Source organism: Bos javanicus, unplaced genomic scaffold (assembly GCF_032452875.1).
Source record: "Bos javanicus breed banteng unplaced genomic scaffold, ARS-OSU_banteng_1.0 tig00002723_1, whole genome shotgun sequence".
Taxonomy (NCBI): domain Eukaryota; kingdom Metazoa; phylum Chordata; class Mammalia; order Artiodactyla; family Bovidae; genus Bos; species Bos javanicus.
The window spans coordinates 2,294,095-2,304,601 of record NW_026893594.1 but is presented as its reverse complement, the minus strand read 5'-3'; the positions used below and the strand labels follow the sequence as shown (position 1 = coordinate 2,304,601).

The following is a 10,507-nucleotide window of genomic DNA, read 5'->3' as shown; positions in this document are numbered from 1 at the left end:
CTGAGTTCTGGAGGTGATTTTAACAAATATTTGAGTATTTAAGACAGTTAGAGCCTTATTAATTTGAACTATTATTTTAAACTCTTTGAATAACTGAATTACTTATATGTACACACAATTATATTTAAAATGTGTCAGTAGTTCACCTGTTTTGTCTGTATAAACAAATTGTAGCCTCAGGATGAAAAGCTTTGATATATCAACAATTTTTAGCTTAATTTACTTTAATCTGTTTTGGCAATTTATCAAAATGTAAGTGTCTCCCATTGGTCTCTGTCCAGTTCATGAGATTATCAAATAAAACAGTGTGTTTATGTTTCAGAGATTTGTTTTAGAAAAGGGAGGAACAGGAGTAGCTGATATAAGGCATAGGAACCACAGATCATATTGCCAACATCAGCTGGATCATTGAAAAGGCAAGAGAATTCCAGAAAAACATCTATTTTGCTTTATTGACTATGCCAAAGCCTTTGACTGTGTGGATCACAATAAACTGTGGAAAATTCTGAAAGAGATGGGAATACCAGACCACCTGACCTGCCTCTTGAGAAATCTAGACGCAGGTCAGGAAGCAACAGTTAGAACTGGACATGGAACAACAGACTGGTTCCAAATAGGAAAAGGAGTATGTCAAGGCTGTATATTGTCACCCTGCTTATTATCTATATGCAGTGTACATCATGAGAAATGCTGGACTGGAAGAAGCACAAGCTGGAATCAAGATTTCTGGGAGAAATATCAATAACCTCAGATATGCAGATGACACCACCCTTATGGCAGAAAGTGAAGAGGAACTAAAAAGCCTCTTGATGAAAGTGAAAGAGGAGAGTGAAAAAATTGGCTTAAGGCTCAACATTCAGAAAACAAAGATGATGGCATCTGGTCCCATCACTTCATGGGAAATAGATGGGGAAACAGTGGAAAGAGTATTAGACTTTATTTTTCTGGGCTCCAAAATCACTGCTGATGGTGACTGCAGCCATGAAATTAAAAGACGCTTACTCCTTGGAAGGAAAGTTATGACCAACCTAGATAGCATATTCAAAAGCAGAGACATTACTTTGCCAACAAAGGTCTGTCCTGTCAAGGCTATGGTTTTTCCTGTGGTCATGTATGGATGTGAGAGTTGGACTGTGAATAAGGTTGAATGTCGAAGAATTGATGCTTTTGAACTGTGGTGTTGGAGAAGACTCTTGAAAGTCCCTTGGACTGCAAGGAGATCCAACCAGTCCATTCTAAACGAGATCAGCCCTGGGATTTCTTTGGAAGGAATGATGCTAAAGCTGAAACTCCAGTACTTTGGCCATCTTATGCGAAGAGTTGACTCATTGGAAAAGACCCTGATGCTGGGAGGGATTGGGGGCAGGAGGAGAAGGGGACGGCAGAGGATGAGATGACTGGATGGCATCACTGACTCAATGGACGTGAGCGTGAGTGAACTCCGGGAGTTGGTGATGGACAAGGAGGCCTGGCGTGCTGTGATTCATGGGGTCTCAAAGAGTCGGACAGGACTGAGTAACTGAACTGAACTGAAGATAGATTTTGTGTTTCCCTTCTTTCATGCAATTTTCATATATGTATATATATATATATATATATATATATATATATACACACATACATGGGTATACATGGATATATTCCTTGTCCTCTTGTACCAGTTTCCTTTAACTTAATTTTTCTACTAATCATCTCTGAGAAAGACTTTTTATCATGGTTTTCTCTCTGTTTGAATTGATTAATGATTCCAGTTTTTCAGTGATACTAAAGAGTTGACTTTAGAACTATATCTATCTATGTAAAAATGCATTCCTTTGTGAGCAGCCCTGCCCACAGGGATGGTTTTGGCTTTAGTGCTGAGGTTGATGTATTATTATGAAATTGGTATATTTGTTTAGATTATATATCTCTATATAGACATTACATTGCATGCAATTTAAATTTCTGGAGGCCAATAATATATTTATTCTTTATGTCATTAGCAAAATTCTATTAATGAATACAAATTAAAATGAGGTGAGTTTTCACCTAATTTGTTTTAAGTATATTAGTTTCATAATGATAATATTTAGAATTGGCAAGGCTGTGGGGAAAATTTCTGTTTAATACTCTGTGATGCACAATTTATAACAACAAAAGATGCTTGAAGACTTTGAGAGAGGAATGTTACAGAGTCTATCAAATTTAAACATAGGCATATTTTGATGTGGTGATGATATAGATTTCTTCAACAGAAGACATATTTCAACAGAATATTTCAACAGAAATATTTAAACCACTAAGTAAAGATTTCTGTAAGGGATGTTCCTTATGACTCTGAATGTGAGGCAAAATATTAGAAATAAAATAAATTCCAAGCAAAAATGGACTGATTAAAAAAACTATGCTGTAACCATAAAATGGAATAATGTTTGTATGTGTGTGTAAGTTTCTCAGTCATGTTTGACTCTGTGACACCACGGACTGTAGCCTACCAAGCTCCTCTGTCCATGGGATTTTCCAGGCAAGAATACTGGCTTGGGTAATTATTCCCTTCTCTGGGGGATCTTCCCAGTGCAGAAATCAAACTCAGGTCTCCCACACTGCAGGCAGATTCTTAACCATCTGAGCCACCAGGGAAGCCCCAAACAGAATAATATGTAGCAATTACAATGAAGGAGAATTCATAAATACTGACAAATAGTATTCATACAAATTTTAATTAGAATTTCATGTATATTATTACATTGTATGTACTTTCATATGGAGTAAAACATATTAAAGAATGTGCATGTACCTACACACAAATGCACATCTGAAGAGGGTGCACTAAACTGTTAATTGAGGATCCATGAGTGCTTATGGTTGGGAGAGGTCCTTTGACTGTAAAGTTTGTATCACTCTATCTGTATGTACTATTTTCCAACTGTAATAACTTACATAAACAAATGCTTTTTATTTAGGTTACTCTTCTTTTGTTCAGAGCTATGTTCTAGAAAATAGTTTTGGCATATTTTTCCTTTCAGGTCAATTCAAAAACCTACATTCTGCTAAAGTGTTGAGGGGTCATTAAGCCAATATCCTGCCAGTAAATGGAACATTTATCAGATGCATATGTAAACACATGATCCAAAGGAGGGGAAGTTTTTAAAAATATTGTGTTGTCAGTAGCATTCTTCTCATGCTGGGAAAACAAATGACAATGCTGATCTAACCCCTTTACATTCATAAAACCATTCAATCTTTAAAACAACATTTTCGGATGGTAGTGTTACTTTCCCATTTTACAGAGAATGAAACTGAGGCACAGAGAGGTTGTCTGACATATTTCAGGTACTTAGAAGAAAGAATCAATTGAAATGTGAAAAATGAAGTATTTACATAGATTTCTTTACGTAGAAATTTGAAAGTGTTACTCACTCAGTCCTGTCCGACTCTTTATAACCCCATGGACTGTAGCCTGCCAGGCTCCTCTGTCCTTGGAATTCTCCAGGCAAGACCACTGGAGTAGGTTGTCATTTCTTTCTCCAGGGCGTCTTCCTGACCCAGGGATTGAACTCAGGTCTCCCACATTGCAGACAGAGTCTTCACTGTCTGAGTCACTGCTAAAGCTTTTACTAATCATTCCCAGTTGAACTCCAGTCTGCTTATATGTCTCTACCTAAGATACCTTCTACCTGGGATTAGTATGGGTATATGTGACTAACTTTCATGAGACACACAACATATACCAGGACATTATTACATTTAAAAAATAATTAAGCTCTAATTTAAGTTCACATTTTTATCACATTTTAATGTCTATATGGTTGAATATTAAAATTTAAACTATAATGCCAGGAAATTAATTTGCTTAATATAACAACTCTGAAAAAAGCAATTGATAAATGGTTAGTTACTGATACATCCCTGGAAGGTCCATAGTGAAACCCAGGTTTTCTGACCCCCAAATCCATATAATTTTGTTCTACACACCATGTATTCACCCTTCTTTCTCTATGCCTTGACCATTCTCTAAATTATAACTTTATAAATTTAGAATTGTCTAAATTCTTGTGTTAAAGACTAGCTTATATTATCTTTTCTGAAGTCTACATATCATACTGTTATTTTCCCTTCTGAAAGTTATTTTGTATAAGCATTGTTTCAGGAGTACTCATTCTCTCTCCCTCTTTTGGAGAAGCCACTGAATTGTATTCCTTGCACTATCAGACATGCTATTCAGTGAGAAATATATAGTGTAGGTTTTATGCGAACATCTTATGAGCAATAGTATTTCACAGGCACACTGGAAAGAAATAGACGTTATTTCAAAGAAAGTCTAATGGTGGTTACTGAACATTGAACTTGGAATTCTAAGGTATGAAGAAGATCTTGATTTTTGCTAATGAATGTTTGGGAATAAAACTAGCAAAGACAAAAGAAAGTTAATGGGATTCTTCAACCTGTCAGGGGAATAGCGACCAGGCTCTGAGAGCAGCACTCTCTCATTTCTGGAAGCAAGGGCTGGAACCAGTTTGCCGGGGCCCCAGGGTTCAATGCAGTTTCCTTTGGATGGATTCAGTTTTATGAATGTTATTAAATTTAATTAAATGACTGTACACACAGCATAGCATTTGATATTTGGTGGAACATGACTTACCTAACCTGGAGGTTTTTCAGTTAACACATTCTAGGCACTCAGGAAGTATCAGTTCAGTTCAGTTCAGTCACTCAGTCATGTCCGACTCTTTGCAACCCCATGAATCACAGCATGCCAGGCCTCCCTGTCCATCACCAAATCCTGGAGTTCACTCAGACTCACATCCATCGAGTCAGTGATGCCATCCAGCCATCTCATTCTCTGTCATCCCCTTCTCCTCCTGCCCCCAATCCCTTCCAGCATCAGAGTCTTTTCCAATGAGTCAACTTTTCGCATGAGGTGGCCAAAGTACTGGAGTTTCAGCTTCAGCATCATTCCCTCCAAAGAAATCCCAGGGCTGATCTCCTTCAGAATGGACTGGTTGGATCTCCTTGCAGTCCAAGGGACTCTCAAGAGTCTTCTCCAACACCACAGTTCAAAAGCATCAATTCTTCGACACTGAACCTTCTTCACAGTCCAACTCTCACATCCATTCATGACCACAGGAAAAACCATAGCCTTGACTAGACGGACCTTTGTTGGCAAAGCAATGTCTCTGCTTTTGAATATGCTATCTAGGTTGGTCATAACTTTCCTTCCAAGGAGTAAGCGTCTTTTAATTTCATGGCTGCCGTCACCATCTGCGATGATTTTGGAGCCCAGAAAAATAAAGTCTGATACCCTTTCCACTGTTTCCCCATCTATTTCCCATGAAGTGATGGGACCCGATGCCATGATCTTCGTTTTCTGAATGTTGAGCCTTAAGCCAACTTTTTCACTCTCCTCTTTCACTTTCATCAAGAGGATTTTTAGTTCCTCTTCACTTTCTGCCATAAGGGTGGTGTCATCTGCATATCTGAGGTTATTGATATTTCTCCTGTCAATCTTGATTCCAGCTTGTGTTTCTTCCAGTCCAGCGTTTCTCATGATGTACTCTGCATATAAGTTAAATAAGCATGTAAGTATACAGAATAAATTAATGACAATTTATAGGAAACCTTCCAAATTATTGGCTATTAGGTGTGTCTAGTGATAATGTAAGTTCATATTCCTAATTTGAGATTTCTAAAAGGCAGCGGCTGAGAGAAGGGCTTGTGGGTAAGTGGTTCATTAGGGAAAACAGAATGAAGGCAGTAAATGGGTGTGAGCAGAACAAGGAATCGGAGAAGTCAGTGGCACCCCACTCCAGTACTCTTGTGTGGAAAATCCCATGGTTGGAGGAGCCTGGTAGGCTCCAGTCCATGGGGTTGCTAAGAGTCAGGCACGACTGAGCAATTTCACTTTCACTTTTCACTTTCATGCATTGGAGAAGGAAATGGCAACCCACTCCAGTATTCTTGCCTGGAGAATCCCAGGGAAAGAGGAGCCTAGTAGGCTGCCGTATATGGGGTCGCACAGAGTCAGACACAACTGAAGTGACTTAGCAGCAGCAGCAGGACAAGGAATGAATGTAAGTGAATCTAAGACTGTGATAAGATGGCTACCATTGATCCCCTGGCTCCTATCTACTGATGATCTAGGTTTTCCTTATAAAATAATATACAAATAAAGGGCTTTCCTGGTGGCTCAGAGGGTAAAGAATCTGCAATGCAGGTGACGTGGGTTGGATCCCTGGCTCCAGAAGATCTCCTGGAGATGGGAATGGCTACCCAATCTAGTATTCTGGCCTGGAGAATTACATGGACAGAGGAGACTGGTGGGCTGCTGTCTATGCAGTTGCAAAAAGTCTTCCTCAAGATATGTTAATTAACGAGTTGCCAGTCCAGGTTCAATACATGACACTGGATGCTTGGGGCTAGTGCACTGGGACGACCCAGAGGGATGGTATGGGGAGGGAGGAGGGAGGAGGGTTCAGGATGGGGAACACATGTATACCTGTGGCAGATTCATTTTGATATTTGGCAAAACTAATACAATTATGTAAAGTTTAAAAATAAAATAAAATTTAAAATAAAATAAAATAAAATACCATGTGATTGATGAAACAGAATCTTCTAAGTGTCTCAACCAGCAAGTGTGACAAAGGTAAGCAGGAGATACACCTGTGAGAGGTGTTGTAGAGGGAATCACAAGGATAAAACTATTATCAGGATATAATTGTTAGCAGCTGGTTGTTGTGCAGATGGCTGGAGAAAAAGGTAGGTCAGGAGGGTGTAACAATACAAATAATGTCCAACACATTCAATGATAACTAACTAAAAATAATATTATTTTGTAGACTTTTCAGCTTAGAGATAAGCTTATATCAGTTCACTTCAGTCACTCAGTTATGTTTGACTCTTTGCAACTCCAAGAATCTCAGCACGCCAGGCCTCCCTGTCCATTACCAACTCCCGGAGTTCACTCAGACTCACATCCATCGAGTCAGTGATGCCATCCAGCCATCTCATCCTCTGTTGTCCCCTTCTCCTCTTCCCCCCAATCCCTCCCAGCATCAGAGTCTTTTCCAATGAGTCAACTCTTTGCATGAGATGGCCAAAGTACTGGAGTTTCAGCTTTAGCATCATTCCTTCCAAAGAAATCCCAGGGCTGATCTCCTTCAGAATGGACTGGTTGGATCTCCTTGCAGTCCAAGGGACTTTCAAGAGTCTTCTCCAACACCACACTTCAAAAGCATCAATTCTTCGATGCTCAGCTTTCTTCAGAGTCCAACTCTCATATCCATACATGACCACTGGAAAAAACCATAGCCTTGACTAGATGGACCTTTGTTGGCAAAGAAATGTCTCTGCTTTTCAATATGCTATCTAGGTTGGTCAGAACTTTCCTTCCAAGGAGTAAGTGTCTTTTAATTTCATGGCTGCAATCACCATCTGCTGTGATTTTGGAGCCCCCCAAAAATAAATTCTGACACTGTTTCCACTGTTTCCCCATCTATTTCCCATGAAATGATGGGACCAGATGCCATGATCTTAGTTTTCTGAATGTTGAGCTTTAAGCCAACTTTTTCATTCTCCACTTTCACTTTCATCAAGAGGCTTTTTAGTTCCTCTTCACTTTCTGCCATAAGGGTGGTATCATCTGCATATCTGAGTTTATTGATATTTCTCCTGTCAATCTTGATTCCAGCTTGTGTTTCTTCCAGCCCAGCATTTCCCATGATGTACTCTGCATATAAGTTAAATAAGCAGGGTGACAATATACAGCCTTGACATACTCCTTTTCCTATTTGGAATCAGTCTGTTGTTCCATGTCCAGTTCTAACTGTTGCTTCCTGACCTGCATACAGATTTCTCAAGAGGCAGGTAAGGTGGTCTGGTATTCTGATCTCTTTCAGAATTTTCCACAGTTTGTGGTGATCCACACAGTCAAAGGCTTTGGCATAGTCAATAAAGCAGAAATAGATGTTTTTCTGGAACTGTCTTGCTTTTTCCATGATCCAGCAGATGTTGGCAATTTGATCTCTGGTTCTTCTGCCTTTTCTAAAACCAGCTTGAACTTCTGGAAGTTCATGGTTTACATACTGCTGAAGCCTGGCTTGGAGAATTTTGAGCATTACTTTACTAGTTTGTGAGATGAATGCAGTTGTGTGGTAGTTTCAGCATTCTTTGGCATTGCCTTTCTTTGGGATTGGAATGAAAACTGACCTTTTCCAGTCTTGTGGCCTCTGCTGAGTTTTCCAAATTTGCTGGCATATTGACTGCAGCACTTTCACAGCATCATCTTTCAGGATTTGAAATAGATCCACTGGAATTCCATCACCTCCACTAGCTTTGTTTGTAGTGATGCTTTTTAAGGCCCACTTGACTTCACATTCCATCAGCCCGTAGTAAATGGGGAATCCCAACAATGTGAAGGAATTCATTATTTTGGGCATTATGAAGAATCCAGAGCTGTGGTAAATCCTCTCTGCTGTGTTTCTAATCATGTATGTATCCACCATTCTGGGAAACCTCCTCATTGTGGTGATTGTGGTCACAAGTCAGAGTCTGAGATCACCTATGTATTCTTTCCTTACCTTTTAATCCCTTTTGGATGCTGACTACTCTTCTGCCACTGGCCATAAGATGATTGTAGGCTCCCTTTCTGAGAGTGCTACCGTCTCCCTGGAAGGCTGCATGGTCCAGCTCTTCACTGAACACTTCTTTGGTGAAGTGGGCATCATCCTTCTCACTGTGATGGTCTATGACTGCTCCATGGCCATCTGTAAGCCTCTTCACTATGTGACCATCATGAGGCCTTGGATGTGCTGCCTTTTGCTGGGAGTGACTTGGCTGGGGGAGTCCATACATGTAACAATACAACTTCTCTTTATGTATCAAGTACCCTTCTGTGGCCCTAATGTCATTGATCATTTTATGTGTGATTTTCTCCCACTGTTGAAACTGGCCTGCATGGACACCCTGGACCTCTTAGTCATCCTCAACAGCAGGATAATGTGTGTTACCATCTTCCTGATTCTCATCACCTCCTATGTGGTCATTCTCTGCTCTGTGAAGTCCTGCAGCTCCAAAGGGTGGCATAAAGCCCTCTCCACCTGTGGCTCTCACCTCATGGTGGTCATTATGTTCTTTGTGCCTTGCATTTTCTTGTATTTGAGGCCTGTGGTCACTTACCTCATAGACAATGTGATGGCTGTGTCTTTTACCATCATTGCTCCCATGTTAAATCCCCTGATCTACACCTTGAGGAACACAGAGGTAAAAAAAAATGGCATGAGAAAACTGTGGATGAAACAAGGAGCCATGTGTGGTCATTAACTTACAGGCTAAGAGAAATTCTTTCCTGAAGGACAATGAGGTCTTACCTCCCATTCATTATAACCCACTTGGGACACAACAAATGATGTAAATCTGGTTAAGAATGAAAATCAATTTAAGGTAATAAAATTAGGTATTACCTACCTCTCAAGTACATTTTATATTTCATCCCTTTTCTTAAGGCTCTTTGTCTCTCTCTCTGTCTCTCCCTTCCTTTTTAACCTGTCTTCTGCATAATTCAAGTCTTCCTCAATTCAGAACTTTTGTTTATCTGATTCCATTTACTGCTGGAATTCTCTTCCCAGAAATTTTGCTTGTCTCATTCCATCTTATTTTATCTACTTTCATAAGAGTTAGACAAATTTTCCCTGATGACTTTTTCTAGTCATTCCCTACTATTATTCCCTAATTCTCCATCTGGTTATATCCTTCACATTAATGATCACAAGCTGTACTTTAAAAATTGTTTCTTTATTTTTATTTTATCTGTTTCCCCCATAAGATTATAATCCCTGTAAGGGCAGGCATTATGTTTATTCATTCATGCTGCATGTAGAGCACTGCCAGTCACTTACTAGGTGCTAAATAAATATTACTGAATTAATATAAGCCTAAAATAAATAGGTTTTAAAATATCTGCAAATTGGGTACAAAGTAAGGGAGAATACATAAATATTAACTCTTTAGGTGATTGAATCTTCCTAGATTTTTTGGAAGATAGAATCTTTCTATGGTTTTCACACTGTCAAATGTCCTTTTTAGAAGTTCTAGAAGGCAGTGTAATTTCAAGTTAGTAGTTTATTGTTTAATATGGAAGAAACCATTCTACTACTTTTTTTTCTTCCTTTACATGAGCTGAATAAGAAATAGCCATGTCAGCATAATTCAGAATCTGTTGTATATATCTTGAAGTTATATAATTCTTTATGAGAAGAGAGCAACTATATAGACATGAATTTTTCTTTAACTATGGGAAGAACTATCCTTGCTGTTAAATCCAAGAGTTTAGTTTCTAAATCCAAAAGATGTTATTTTCTTCCAGGTTTTGCTTTGTTTGTCACTAGAGACACATTGATGCTTTTCAAAACTGCATTGCTTAAATAGGTATATGGGAAGACTAAGGTTTTAGTCTAACTTAGAGTTCCATTATGGTTTTCTTACTTTTAAAAAATGTATGATGTATATGATGATAATAATTACAGTATCA

General features: G+C 38.9%; 1 pseudogene; it reads left to right on the top strand.

Annotated features, from left to right (window-relative positions):
- The first annotated feature begins 8,373 nt into the window (after positions 1–8,373).
- Positions 8,374–9,427, top strand: LOC133243922 (olfactory receptor 4C6-like; annotated as a pseudogene).
- The last annotated feature ends 1,080 nt before the right edge of the window (positions 9,428–10,507 follow it).